Raw genomic sequence first — 14,343 nt, forward strand, 5'->3', positions numbered from 1 at the left:
GTTGGTTCGAGTCCCATCTGGGGTGCTGGGAAAGCAGAGTGGCGCAGCGGAAGCGTGCTGGGCCCATAACCCAGAGGTCGATGGATCGAAACCATCCTCTGCTAAGTCACCTTTAGTCCTAAAAAAGCATTCCTTTAGTCCAAAAATAGCACACCTTTCAATGTCAGAGGGGTGTGAGTCAAAAATTGATAGAAAGCCTCTAAAGACAGGGTGAATTCACTCTATAGCATTTCTTTCAATGTTTTAATTTAATGAAACTCTTCAAGGCACTTCATGCTTCACTCTAGCAAATCCCAATAGACACTCAAAATAACCTACAAATTCAAGCTTGTGTTGTAAAAAATGTAAGTCCCTTTCAAGAAAGTGAATGAAAATGGTGCTCGACAAGATGTTTAGAAGTAGACCTGGAAATTTCAAAACTTAAAAGCATGTTTGCCAAGCTGATATGTTCATATGCTTGTACAAAAGATCTGCCAATTCCCTTGAGCCATGAGGTTGATTTGCTGACAACAGATGGCGTGATGACAAGGGGTAATGTCGAGAGATGTGTTACATTGGCCTATCTTATCAAAGATCTCTTGCTGAATCTTCTCCAGGACCTCCAGACTTCTACATATTTGGCCAAAAGAGGTGATGCGGAACAACGTGTGGATTTTTCAAATGTCACTGGATGTCAAAGATTGGGTGAAAGGGAAACTGAAATCCAGAAAGATTGAAAATACAAAAGATCTGCTAAGTCCCCTGCTCAGTAGGTGAAAGGGAAACTGAAATTCATAATGATTGAAATGACAAAAGATCTGCTAATTCCCTTCAGCTATGGTCGTGTTTGCACAAAGCAGTACAGAAACAAAATTGAGTTGAAGCATTGTACTGACTTTTCATTTTTCTGTCTCTCAGGTGTCTGACTAGAACAGACTGTACTGAGAACAGAGCCCTCTGATATATTCCAGAAGTATAGGTTGCGTTCATCGTGGGTACTGGACATCCGCAAGCTTTAGCAAGAGCCCCAGTGGCCTAATGGATAAGGCACTGGCCTCCTAAGCCAGGGATTGTTGGTTCGAGTCCCATCTGGGGTGCTGGGAAAGCAGAGTGGCGCAGCGGAAGCGTGCTGGGCCCATAACCCAGAGGTCGATGGATCGAAACCATCCTCTGCTAAGTCACCTTTAGTCCTAAAAAAGCATTCCTTTAGTCCAAAAATAGCACACCTTTCAATGTCAGAGGGGTGTGAGTCAAAAATTGATAGAAAGCCTCTAAAGACAGGGTGAATTCACTCTATAGCATTTCTTTCAATGTTTTAATTTAATGAAACTCTTCAAGGCACTTCATGCTTCACTCTAGCAAATCCCAATAGACACTCAAAATAACCTACAAATTCAAGCTTGTGTTGTAAAAAATGTAAGTCCCTTTCAAGAAAGTGAATGAAAATGGTGCTCGACAAGATGTTTAGAAGTAGACCTGGAAATTTCAAAACTTAAAAGCATGTTTGCCAAGTTGATATGTTCATATGCTTGTACAAAAGATCTGCTAATTCCCTTGAGCCATGAGGTTGATTTGCTGACAACAGATGGCGTGATGACAAGGGGTAATGTCGAGAGATGTGTTACACTGGCCTATCTTATCAAAGATCTCTTGCTAAATCTTCTCCAGGACCTCCAGACTTCTCCTACATATTTGGCCAAAAGAATGGACGCGGAACAACGTGTGGATTTTTCAAATGTCACTGGATATCAAAGATTGGGTGAAAGGGAAACTGAAATCCAGAAAGATTGAAAATACAAAAGATCTGCTAAGTCCCCTGCTCAGTGGGTGAAAGGGAAACTGAAATTCATAATGATTGAAATGACAAAAGATCTGCTAATTCCCTTCAGCTATGGTCGTGTTTGCACAAAGCAGTACAGAAACAAAATTGAGTTGAAGCATTGTACTGACTTTTCATTTTTCTGTCTCTCAGGTGTCTGACTAGAACAGACTGTACTGAGAACAGAGCCCTCTGATATATTCCAGAAGTATAGGTTGCGTTCATCGTGGGTACTGGACATCCGCAAGCTTTAGCAAGAGCCCCAGTGGCCTAATGGATAAGGCACTGGCCTCCTAAGCCAGGGATTGTGGGTTCGAGTCCCATCTGAGGTGCTGGGAAAGCAGAGTGGCGCAGCGGAAGCGTGCTGGGCCCATAACCCAGAGGTCGATGGATCGAAACCATCCTCTGCTAAGTCAGCTTTAGTCCTAAAAAAGCATTCCTTTAGTCCAAAAATAGCACACCTTTCAATGTCAGAGGGGTGTGAGTCAAAAATTGATAGAAAGCCTCTAAAGACAGGGTGAATTCACTCTATAGCATTTCTTTCAATGTTTTAATTTAATGAAACTCTTCAAGGCACTTCATGCTTCACTCTAGCAAATCCCAATAGACACTCAAAATAACCTACAAATTCAAGCTTGTGTTGTAAAAAATTTAAGTCCCTTTCAAGAAAGTGAATGAAAATGGTGCTCGACAAGATGTTTAGAAGTAGACCTGGAAATTTCAAAACTTAAAAGCATGTTTGCCAAGCTGATATGTTCATATGCTTGTACAAAAGATCTGCCAATTCCCTTGAGCCATGAGGTTGATTTGCTGACAACAGATGGCGTGATGACAAGGGGTAATGTCGAGAGATGTGTTACACTGGCCTATCTTATCAAAGATCTCTTGCTAAATCTTCTCCAGGACCTCCAGACTTCTCCTACATATTTGGCCAAAAGAATGGACGCGGAACAACGTGTGGATTTTTCAAATGTCACTGGATATCAAAGATTGGGTGAAAGGGAAACTGAAATCCAGAAAGATTGAAAATACAAAAGATCTGCTAAGTCCCCTGCTCAGTGGGTGAAAGGGAAACTGAAATTCATAATGATTGAAATGACAAAAGATCTGCTAATTCCCTTCAGCTATGGTCGTGTTTGCACAAAGCAGTACAGAAACAAAATTGAGTTGAAGCATTGTACTGACTTTTCATTTTTCTGTCTCTCAGGTGTCTGACTAGAACAGACTGTACTGAGAACAGAGCCCTCTGATATATTCCAGAAGTATAGGTTGCGTTCATCGTGGGTACTGGACATCCGCAAGCTTTAGCAAGAGCCCCAGTGGCCTAATGGATAAGGCACTGGCCTCCTAAGCCAGGGATTGTGGGTTCGAGTCCCATCTGAGGTGCTGGGAAAGCAGAGTGGCGCAGCGGAAGCGTGCTGTGCCCATAACCCAGAGGTCGATGGATCGAAACCATCCTCTGCTAAGTCAGCTTTAGTCCTAAAAAAGCATTCCTTTAGTCCAAAAATAGCACACCTTTCAATGTCAGAGGGGTGTGAGTCAAAAATTGATAGAAAGCCTCTAAAGACAGGGTGAATTCACTCTATAGCATTTCTTTCAATGTTTTAATTTAATGAAACTCTTCAAGGCACTTCATGCTTCACTCTAGCAAATCCCAATAGACACTCAAAATAACCTACAAATTCAAGCTTGTGTTGTAAAAAATTTAAGTCCCTTTCAAGAAAGTGAATGAAAATGGTGCTCGACAAGATGTTTAGAAGTAGACCTGGAAATTTCAAAACTTAAAAGCATGTTTGCCAAGCTGATATGTTCATATGCTTGTACAAAAGATCTGCCAATTCCCTTGAGCCATGAGGTTGATTTGCTGACAACAGATGGCGTGATGACAAGGGGTAATGTCGAGAGATGTGTTACATTGGCCTATCTTATCAAAGATCTCTTGCTGAATCTTCTCCAGGACCTCCAGATTTCTACATATTTGGCCAAAAGAGGTGACGCGGGACAACGTGTGGATTTTTCAAATGTCACTGGATGTCAAAGATTGGGTGAAAGGGAAACTGAAATCCAGAAAGATTGAAAATACAAAAGATCTGCTAAGTCCCCTGCTCAGTGGGTGAAAGGGAAACTGAAATTCATAATGATTGAAATGACAAAAGATCTGCTAATTCCCTTCAGCTATGGTCGTGTTTGCACAAAGCAGTACAGAAACAAAATTGAGTTGAAGCATTGTACTGACTTTTCATTTTTCTGTCTCTCAGGTGTCTGACTAGAACAGACTGTACTGAGAACAGAGCCCTCTGATATATTCCAGAAGTATAGGTTGCGTTCATCGTGGGTACTGGACATCCGCAAGCTTTAGCAAGAGCCCCAGTGGCCTAATGGATAAAGCACTGGCCTCCTAAGCCAGGGATTGTGGGTTCGAGTCCCATCAGGGGTGCTGGGAAAGCAGAGTGGCGCAGCGGAAGCGTGCTGGGCCCATAACCCAGAGGTCGATGGATCGAAACCATCCTCTGCTAAGTCAGCTTTAGTCCTAAAAAAGCATTCCTTTAGTCCAAAAATAGCACACCTTTCAATGTCAGAGGGGTGTGAGTCAAAAATTGATAGAAAGCCTCTAAAGACAGGGTGAATTCACTCTATAGCATTTCTTTCAATGTTTTAATTTAATGAAACTCTTCAAGGCACTTCATGCTTCACTCTAGCAAATCCCAATAGACACTCAAAATAACCTACAAATTCAAGCTTGTGTTGTAAAAAATGTAAGTCCCTTTCAAGAAAGTGAATGAAAATGGTGCTCGACAAGATGTTTAGAAGTAGACCTGGAAATTTCAAAACTTAAAAGCATGTTTGCCAAGCTGATATGTTCATATGCTTGTACAAAAGATCTGCCAATTCCCTTGAGCCATGAGGTTGATTTGCTGACAACAGATGGCGTGATGACAAGGGGTAATGTCGAGAGATGTGTTACATTGGCCTATCTTATCAAAGATCTCTTGCTGAATCTTCTCCAGGACCTCCAGACTTCTACATATTTGGCCAAAAGAGGTGATGCGGAACAACGTGTGGATTTTTCAAATGTCACTGGATGTCAAAGATTGGGTGAAAGGGAAACTGAAATCCAGAAAGATTGAAAATACAAAAGATCTGCTAAGTCCCCTGCTCAGTAGGTGAAAGGGAAACTGAAATTCATAATGATTGAAATGACAAAAGATCTGCTAATTCCCTTCAGCTATGGTCGTGTTTGCACAAAGCAGTACAGAAACAAAATTGAGTTGAAGCATTGTACTGACTTTTCATTTTTCTGTCTCTCAGGTGTCTGACTAGAACAGACTGTACTGAGAACAGAGCCCTCTGATATATTCCAGAAGTATAGGTTGCGTTCATCGTGGGTACTGGACATCCGCAAGCTTTAGCAAGAGCCCCAGTGGCCTAATGGATAAGGCACTGGCCTCCTAAGCCAGGGATTGTTGGTTCGAGTCCCATCTGGGGTGCTGGGAAAGCAGAGTGGCGCAGCGGAAGCGTGCTGGGCCCATAACCCAGAGGTCGATGGATCGAAACCATCCTCTGCTAAGTCACCTTTAGTCCTAAAAAAGCATTCCTTTAGTCCAAAAATAGCACACCTTTCAATGTCAGAGGGGTGTGAGTCAAAAATTGATAGAAAGCCTCTAAAGACAGGGTGAATTCACTCTATAGCATTTCTTTCAATGTTTTAATTTAATGAAACTCTTCAAGGCACTTCATGCTTCACTCTAGCAAATCCCAATAGACACTCAAAATAACCTACAAATTCAAGCTTGTGTTGTAAAAAATGTAAGTGCCTTTCAAGAAAGTGAATGAAAATGGTGCTCGACAAGATGTTTAGAAGTAGACCTGGAAATTTCAAAACTTAAAAGCATGTTTGCCAAGTTGATATGTTCATATGCTTGTACAAAAGATCTGCTAATTCCCTTGAGCCATGAGGTTGATTTGCTGACAACAGATGGCGTGATGACAAGGGGTAATGTCGAGAGATGTGTTACACTGGCCTATCTTATCAAAGATCTCTTGCTGAATCTTCTCCAGGACCTCCAGACTTCTACATATTTGGCCAAAAGAATGGACGCGGAACAACGTGTGGATTTTTCAAATGTCACTGGATATCAAAGATTGGGTGAAAGGGAAACTGAAATCCAGAAAGATTGAAAATACAAAAGATCTGCTAAGTCCCCTGCTCAGTGGGTGAAAGGGAAACTGAAATTCATAATGATTGAAATGACAAAAGATCTGCTAATTCCCTTCAGCTATGGTCGTGTTTGCACAAAGCAGTACAGAAACAAAATTGAGTTGAAGCATTGTACTGACTTTTCATTTTTCTGTCTCTCAGGTGTCTGACTAGAACAGACTGTACTGAGAACAGAGCCCTCTGATATATTCCAGAAGTATAGGTTGCGTTCATCGTGGGTACTGGACATCCGCAAGCTTTAGCAAGAGCCCCAGTGGCCTAATGGATAAGGCACTGGCCTCCTAAGCCAGGGATTGTGGGTTTGAGTCCCATCTGGGGTGCTGGGAAAGCAGAGTGGCGCAGCGGAAGCGTGCTGGGCCCATAACCCAGAGGTCGATGGATTGAAACCATCCTCTGCTAAGTCACCTTTAGTCCTAAAAAAGCATTCCTTTAGTCCAAAAATAGCACACCTTTCAATGTCAGAGGGGTGTGAGTCAAAAATTGATAGAAAGCCTCTAAAGACAGGGTGAATTCACTCTATAGCATTTCTTTCAATGTTTTAATTTAATGAAACTCTTCAAGGCACTTCATGCTTCACTCTAGCAAATCCCAATAGACACTCAAAATAACCTACAAATTCAAGCTTGTGTTGTAAAAAATTTAAGTCCCTTTCAAGAAAGTGAATGAAAATGGTGCTCGACAAGATGTTTAGAAGTAGACCTGGAAATTTCAAAACTTAAAAGCATGTTTGCCAAGCTGATATGTTCATATGCTTGTACAAAAGATCTGCCAATTCCCTTGAGCCATGAGGTTGATTTGCTGACAACAGATGGCGTGATGACAAGGGGTAATGTCGAGAGATGTGTTACACTGGCCTATCTTATCAAAGATCTCTTGCTAAATCTTCTCCAGGACCTCCAGACTTCTCCTACATATTTGGCCAAAAGAATGGACGCGGAACAACGTGTGGATTTTTCAAATGTCACTGGATATCAAAGATTGGGTGAAAGGGAAACTGAAATCCAGAAAGATTGAAAATACAAAAGATCTGCTAAGTCCCCTGCTCAGTGGGTGAAAGGGAAACTGAAATTCATAATGATTGAAATGACAAAAGATCTGCTAATTCCCTTCAGCTATGGTCGTGTTTGCACAAAGCAGTACAGAAACAAAATTGAGTTGAAGCATTGTACTGACTTTTCATTTTTCTGTCTCTCAGGTGTCTGACTAGAACAGACTGTACTGAGAACAGAGCCCTCTGATATATTCCAGAAGTATAGGTTGCGTTCATCGTGGGTACTGGACATCCGCAAGCTTTAGCAAGAGCCCCAGTGGCCTAATGGATAAGGCACTGGCCTCCTAAGCCAGGGATTGTGGGTTCGAGTCCCATCTGAGGTGCTGGGAAAGCAGAGTGGCGCAGCGGAAGCGTGCTGTGCCCATAACCCAGAGGTCGATGGATCGAAACCATCCTCTGCTAAGTCAGCTTTAGTCCTAAAAAAGCATTCCTTTAGTCCAAAAATAGCACACCTTTCAATGTCAGAGGGGTGTGAGTCAAAAATTGATAGAAAGCCTCTAAAGACAGGGTGAATTCACTCTATAGCATTTCTTTCAATGTTTTAATTTAATGAAACTCTTCAAGGCACTTCATGCTTCACTCTAGCAAATCCCAATAGACACTCAAAATAACCTACAAATTCAAGCTTGTGTTGTAAAAAATTTAAGTCCCTTTCAAGAAAGTGAATGAAAATGGTGCTCGACAAGATGTTTAGAAGTAGACCTGGAAATTTCAAAACTTAAAAGCATGTTTGCCAAGCTGATATGTTCATATGCTTGTACAAAAGATCTGCCAATTCCCTTGAGCCATGAGGTTGATTTGCTGACAACAGATGGCGTGATGACAAGGGGTAATGTCGAGAGATGTGTTACATTGGCCTATCTTATCAAAGATCTCTTGCTGAATCTTCTCCAGGACCTCCAGATTTCTACATATTTGGCCAAAAGAGGTGACGCGGGACAACGTGTGGATTTTTCAAATGTCACTGGATGTCAAAGATTGGGTGAAAGGGAAACTGAAATCCAGAAAGATTGAAAATACAAAAGATCTGCTAAGTCCCCTGCTCAGTGGGTGAAAGGGAAACTGAAATTCATAATGATTGAAATGACAAAAGATCTGCTAATTCCCTTCAGCTATGGTCGTGTTTGCACAAAGCAGTACAGAAACAAAATTGAGTTGAAGCATTGTACTGACTTTTCATTTTTCTGTCTCTCAGGTGTCTGACTAGAACAGACTGTACTGAGAACAGAGCCCTCTGATATATTCCAGAAGTATAGGTTGCGTTCATCGTGGGTACTGGACATCCGCAAGCTTTAGCAAGAGCCCCAGTGGCCTAATGGATAAAGCACTGGCCTCCTAAGCCAGGGATTGTGGGTTCGAGTCCCATCAGGGGTGCTGGGAAAGCAGAGTGGCGCAGCGGAAGCGTGCTGGGCCCATAACCCAGAGGTCGATGGATCGAAACCATCCTCTGCTAAGTCAGCTTTAGTCCTAAAAAAGCATTCCTTTAGTCCAAAAATAGCACACCTTTCAATGTCAGAGGGGTGTGAGTCAAAAATTGATAGAAAGCCTCTAAAGACAGGGTGAATTCACTCTATAGCATTTCTTTCAATGTTTTAATTTAATGAAACTCTTCAAGGCACTTCATGCTTCACTCTAGCAAATCCCAATAGACACTCAAAATAACCTACAAATTCAAGCTTGTGTTGTAAAAAATGTAAGTCCCTTTCAAGAAAGTGAATGAAAATGGTGCTCGACAAGATGTTTAGAAGTAGACCTGGAAATTTCAAAACTTAAAAGCATGTTTGCCAAGCTGATATGTTCATATGCTTGTACAAAAGATCTGCCAATTCCCTTGAGCCATGAGGTTGATTTGCTGACAACAGATGGCGTGATGACAAGGGGTAATGTCGAGAGATGTGTTACATTGGCCTATCTTATCAAAGATCTCTTGCTGAATCTTCTCCAGGACCTCCAGACTTCTACATATTTGGCCAAAAGAGGTGATGCGGAACAACGTGTGGATTTTTCAAATGTCACTGGATGTCAAAGATTGGGTGAAAGGGAAACTGAAATCCAGAAAGATTGAAAATACAAAAGATCTGCTAAGTCCCCTGCTCAGTAGGTGAAAGGGAAACTGAAATTCATAATGATTGAAATGACAAAAGATCTGCTAATTCCCTTCAGCTATGGTCGTGTTTGCACAAAGCAGTACAGAAACAAAATTGAGTTGAAGCATTGTACTGACTTTTCATTTTTCTGTCTCTCAGGTGTCTGACTAGAACAGACTGTACTGAGAACAGAGCCCTCTGATATATTCCAGAAGTATAGGTTGCGTTCATCGTGGGTACTGGACATCCGCAAGCTTTAGCAAGAGCCCCAGTGGCCTAATGGATAAGGCACTGGCCTCCTAAGCCAGGGATTGTTGGTTCGAGTCCCATCTGGGGTGCTGGGAAAGCAGAGTGGCGCAGCGGAAGCGTGCTGGGCCCATAACCCAGAGGTCGATGGATCGAAACCATCCTCTGCTAAGTCACCTTTAGTCCTAAAAAAGCATTCCTTTAGTCCAAAAATAGCACACCTTTCAATGTCAGAGGGGTGTGAGTCAAAAATTGATAGAAAGCCTCTAAAGACAGGGTGAATTCACTCTATAGCATTTCTTTCAATGTTTTAATTTAATGAAACTCTTCAAGGCACTTCATGCTTCACTCTAGCAAATCCCAATAGACACTCAAAATAACCTACAAATTCAAGCTTGTGTTGTAAAAAATGTAAGTGCCTTTCAAGAAAGTGAATGAAAATGGTGCTCGACAAGATGTTTAGAAGTAGACCTGGAAATTTCAAAACTTAAAAGCATGTTTGCCAAGTTGATATGTTCATATGCTTGTACAAAAGATCTGCTAATTCCCTTGAGCCATGAGGTTGATTTGCTGACAACAGATGGCGTGATGACAAGGGGTAATGTCGAGAGATGTGTTACACTGGCCTATCTTATCAAAGATCTCTTGCTGAATCTTCTCCAGGACCTCCAGACTTCTACATATTTGGCCAAAAGAATGGACGCGGAACAACGTGTGGATTTTTCAAATGTCACTGGATATCAAAGATTGGGTGAAAGGGAAACTGAAATCCAGAAAGATTGAAAATACAAAAGATCTGCTAAGTCCCCTGCTCAGTGGGTGAAAGGGAAACTGAAATTCATAATGATTGAAATGACAAAAGATCTGCTAATTCCCTTCAGCTATGGTCGTGTTTGCACAAAGCAGTACAGAAACAAAATTGAGTTGAAGCATTGTACTGACTTTTCATTTTTCTGTCTCTCAGGTGTCTGACTAGAACAGACTGTACTGAGAACAGAGCCCTCTGATATATTCCAGAAGTATAGGTTGCGTTCATCGTGGGTACTGGACATCCGCAAGCTTTAGCAAGAGCCCCAGTGGCCTAATGGATAAGGCACTGGCCTCCTAAGCCAGGGATTGTGGGTTCGAGTCCCATCTGGGGTGCTGGGAAAGCAGAGTGGCGCAGCGGAAGCGTGCTGGGCCCATAACCCAGAGGTCGATGGATTGAAACCATCCTCTGCTAAGTCACCTTTAGTCCTAAAAAAGCATTCCTTTAGTCCAAAAATAGCACACCTTTCAATGTCAGAGGGGTGTGAGTCAAAAATTGATAGAAAGCCTCTAAAGACAGGGTGAATTCACTCTATAGCATTTCTTTCAATGTTTTAATTTAATGAAACTCTTCAAGGCACTTCATGCTTCACTCTAGCAAATCCCAATAGACACTCAAAATAACCTACAAATTCAAGCTTGTGTTGTAAAAAATTTAAGTCCCTTTCAAGAAAGTGAATGAAAATGGTGCTCGACAAGATGTTTAGAAGTAGACCTGGAAATTTCAAAACTTAAAAGCATGTTTGCCAAGCTGATATGTTCATATGCTTGTACAAAAGATCTGCCAATTCCCTTGAGCCATGAGGTTGATTTGCTGACAACAGATGGCGTGATGACAAGGGGTAATGTCGAGAGATGTGTTACATTGGCCTATCTTATCAAAGATCTCTTGCTGAATCTTCTCCAGGACCTCCAGATTTCTACATATTTGGCCAAAAGAGGTGACGCGGGACAACGTGTGGATTTTTCAAATGTCACTGGATGTCAAAGATTGGGTGAAAGGGAAACTGAAATCCAGAAAGATTGAAAATACAAAAGATCTGCTAAGTCCCCTGCTCAGTGGGTGAAAGGGAAACTGAAATTCATAATGATTGAAATGACAAAAGATCTGCTAATTCCCTTCAGCTATGGTCGTGTTTGCACAAAGCAGTACAGAAACAAAATTGAGTTGAAGCATTGTACTGACTTTTCATTTTTCTGTCTCTCAGGTGTCTGACTAGAACAGACTGTACTGAGAACAGAGCCCTCTGATATATTCCAGAAGTATAGGTTGCGTTCATCGTGGGTACTGGACATCCGCAAGCTTTAGCAAGAGCCCCAGTGGCCTAATGGATAAAGCACTGGCCTCCTAAGCCAGGGATTGTGGGTTCGAGTCCCATCAGGGGTGCTGGGAAAGCAGAGTGGCGCAGCGGAAGCGTGCTGGGCCCATAACCCAGAGGTCGATGGATCGAAACCATCCTCTGCTAAGTCAGCTTTAGTCCTAAAAAAGCATTCCTTTAGTCCAAAAATAGCACACCTTTCAATGTCAGAGGGGTGTGAGTCAAAAATTGATAGAAAGCCTCTAAAGACAGGGTGAATTCACTCTATAGCATTTCTTTCAATGTTTTAATTTAATGAAACTCTTCAAGGCACTTCATGCTTCACTCTAGCAAATCCCAATAGACACTCAAAATAACCTACAAATTCAAGCTTGTGTTGTAAAAAATGTAAGTCCCTTTCAAGAAAGTGAATGAAAATGGTGCTCGACAAGATGTTTAGAAGTAGACCTGGAAATTTCAAAACTTAAAAGCATGTTTGCCAAGCTGATATGTTCATATGCTTGTACAAAAGATCTGCCAATTCCCTTGAGCCATGAGGTTGATTTGCTGACAACAGATGGCGTGATGACAAGGGGTAATGTCGAGAGATGTGTTACATTGGCCTATCTTATCAAAGATCTCTTGCTGAATCTTCTCCAGGACCTCCAGACTTCTACATATTTGGCCAAAAGAGGTGATGCGGAACAACGTGTGGATTTTTCAAATGTCACTGGATGTCAAAGATTGGGTGAAAGGGAAACTGAAATCCAGAAAGATTGAAAATACAAAAGATCTGCTAAGTCCCCTGCTCAGTAGGTGAAAGGGAAACTGAAATTCATAATGATTGAAATGACAAAAGATCTGCTAATTCCCTTCAGCTATGGTCGTGTTTGCACAAAGCAGTACAGAAACAAAATTGAGTTGAAGCATTGTACTGACTTTTCATTTTTCTGTCTCTCAGGTGTCTGACTAGAACAGACTGTACTGAGAACAGAGCCCTCTGATATATTCCAGAAGTATAGGTTGCGTTCATCGTGGGTACTGGACATCCGCAAGCTTTAGCAAGAGCCCCAGTGGCCTAATGGATAAGGCACTGGCCTCCTAAGCCAGGGATTGTTGGTTCGAGTCCCATCTGGGGTGCTGGGAAAGCAGAGTGGCGCAGCGGAAGCGTGCTGGGCCCATAACCCAGAGGTCGATGGATCGAAACCATCCTCTGCTAAGTCACCTTTAGTCCTAAAAAAGCATTCCTTTAGTCCAAAAATAGCACACCTTTCAATGTCAGAGGGGTGTGAGTCAAAAATTGATAGAAAGCCTCTAAAGACAGGGTGAATTCACTCTATAGCATTTCTTTCAATGTTTTAATTTAATGAAACTCTTCAAGGCACTTCATGCTTCACTCTAGCAAATCCCAATAGACACTCAAAATAACCTACAAATTCAAGCTTGTGTTGTAAAAAATGTAAGTGCCTTTCAAGAAAGTGAATGAAAATGGTGCTCGACAAGATGTTTAGAAGTAGACCTGGAAATTTCAAAACTTAAAAGCATGTTTGCCAAGTTGATATGTTCATATGCTTGTACAAAAGATCTGCTAATTCCCTTGAGCCATGAGGTTGATTTGCTGACAACAGATGGCGTGATGACAAGGGGTAATGTCGAGAGATGTGTTACACTGGCCTATCTTATCAAAGATCTCTTGCTGAATCTTCTCCAGGACCTCCAGACTTCTACATATTTGGCCAAAAGAATGGACGCGGAACAACGTGTGGATTTTTCAAATGTCACTGGATATCAAAGATTGGGTGAAAGGGAAACTGAAATCCAGAAAGATTGAAAATACAAAAGATCTGCTAAGTCCCCTGCTCAGTGGGTGAAAGGGAAACTGAAATTCATAATGATTGAAATGACAAAAGATCTGCTAATTCCCTTCAGCTATGGTCGTGTTTGCACAAAGCAGTACAGAAACAAAATTGAGTTGAAGCATTGTACTGACTTTTCATTTTTCTGTCTCTCAGGTGTCTGACTAGAACAGACTGTACTGAGAACAGAGCCCTCTGATATATTCCAGAAGTATAGGTTGCGTTCATCGTGGGTACTGGACATCCGCAAGCTTTAGCAAGAGCCCCAGTGGCCTAATGGATAAGGCACTGGCCTCCTAAGCCAGGGATTGTGGGTTCGAGTCCCATCTGGGGTGCTGGGAAAGCAGAGTGGCGCAGCGGAAGCGTGCTGGGCCCATAACCCAGAGGTCGATGGATCGAAACCATCCTCTGCTAAGTCACCTTTAGTCCTAAAAAAGCATTCCTTTAGTCCAAAAATAGCACACCTTTCAATGTCAGAGGGGTGTGAGTCAAAAATTGATAGAAAGCCTCTAAAGACAGGGTGAATTCACTCTATAGCATTTCTTTCAATGTTTTAATTTAATGAAACTCTTCAAGGCACTTCATGCTTCACTCTAGCAAATCCCAATAGACACTCAAAATAACCTACAAATTCAAGCTTGTGTTGTAAAAAATGTAAGTCCCTTTCAAGAAAGTGAATGAAAATGGTGCTCGACAAGATGTTTAGAAGTAGACCTGGAAATTTCAAAACTTAAAAGCATGTTTGCCAAGCTGATATGTTCATATGCTTGTACAAAAGATCTGCCAATTCCCTTGAGCCATGAGGTTGATTTGCTGACAACAGATGGCGTGATGACAAGGGGTAATGTCGAGAGATGTGTTACATTGGCCTATCTTATCAAAGATCTCTTGCTGAATCTTCTCCAGGACCTCCAGACTTCTACATATTTGGCCAAAAGAGGTGATGCGGAACAACGTGTGGATTTTTCAAATGTCACTGGA

The 14,343-nt window shown here is 41.8% G+C and overlaps 6 non-coding genes across 6 annotated transcripts; all 6 read left to right on the plus strand.

Annotated features, from left to right (window-relative positions):
- The first annotated feature begins 2,057 nt into the window (after positions 1-2,057).
- On the plus strand, positions 2,058-2,130 carry trnar-ccu (transfer RNA arginine (anticodon CCU)). Its single transcript has one exon. It is a non-coding gene; the product is annotated as a tRNA-Arg (tRNA).
- A 981-nt stretch (positions 2,131-3,111) lies between these two features.
- trnar-ccu (transfer RNA arginine (anticodon CCU)) lies at positions 3,112-3,184 on the plus strand. The gene has a single exon. It is a non-coding gene; the product is annotated as a tRNA-Arg (tRNA).
- A 3,080-nt stretch (positions 3,185-6,264) lies between these two features.
- On the plus strand, positions 6,265-6,337 carry trnar-ccu (transfer RNA arginine (anticodon CCU)). The gene has a single exon. It is a non-coding gene; the product is annotated as a tRNA-Arg (tRNA).
- A 981-nt stretch (positions 6,338-7,318) lies between these two features.
- trnar-ccu (transfer RNA arginine (anticodon CCU)) lies at positions 7,319-7,391 on the plus strand. The gene has a single exon. It is a non-coding gene; the product is annotated as a tRNA-Arg (tRNA).
- Positions 7,392-10,471: 3,080 nt separating this feature from the next.
- trnar-ccu (transfer RNA arginine (anticodon CCU)) lies at positions 10,472-10,544 on the plus strand. The gene has a single exon. It is a non-coding gene; the product is annotated as a tRNA-Arg (tRNA).
- A 3,080-nt stretch (positions 10,545-13,624) lies between these two features.
- trnar-ccu (transfer RNA arginine (anticodon CCU)) lies at positions 13,625-13,697 on the plus strand. Its single transcript has one exon. It is a non-coding gene; the product is annotated as a tRNA-Arg (tRNA).
- Positions 13,698-14,343: the final 646 nt, after the last annotated feature.

Source organism: Brachyhypopomus gauderio, chromosome 10 (assembly GCF_052324685.1).
Source record: "Brachyhypopomus gauderio isolate BG-103 chromosome 10, BGAUD_0.2, whole genome shotgun sequence".
Lineage (NCBI taxonomy): Eukaryota > Metazoa > Chordata > Actinopteri > Gymnotiformes > Hypopomidae > Brachyhypopomus > Brachyhypopomus gauderio.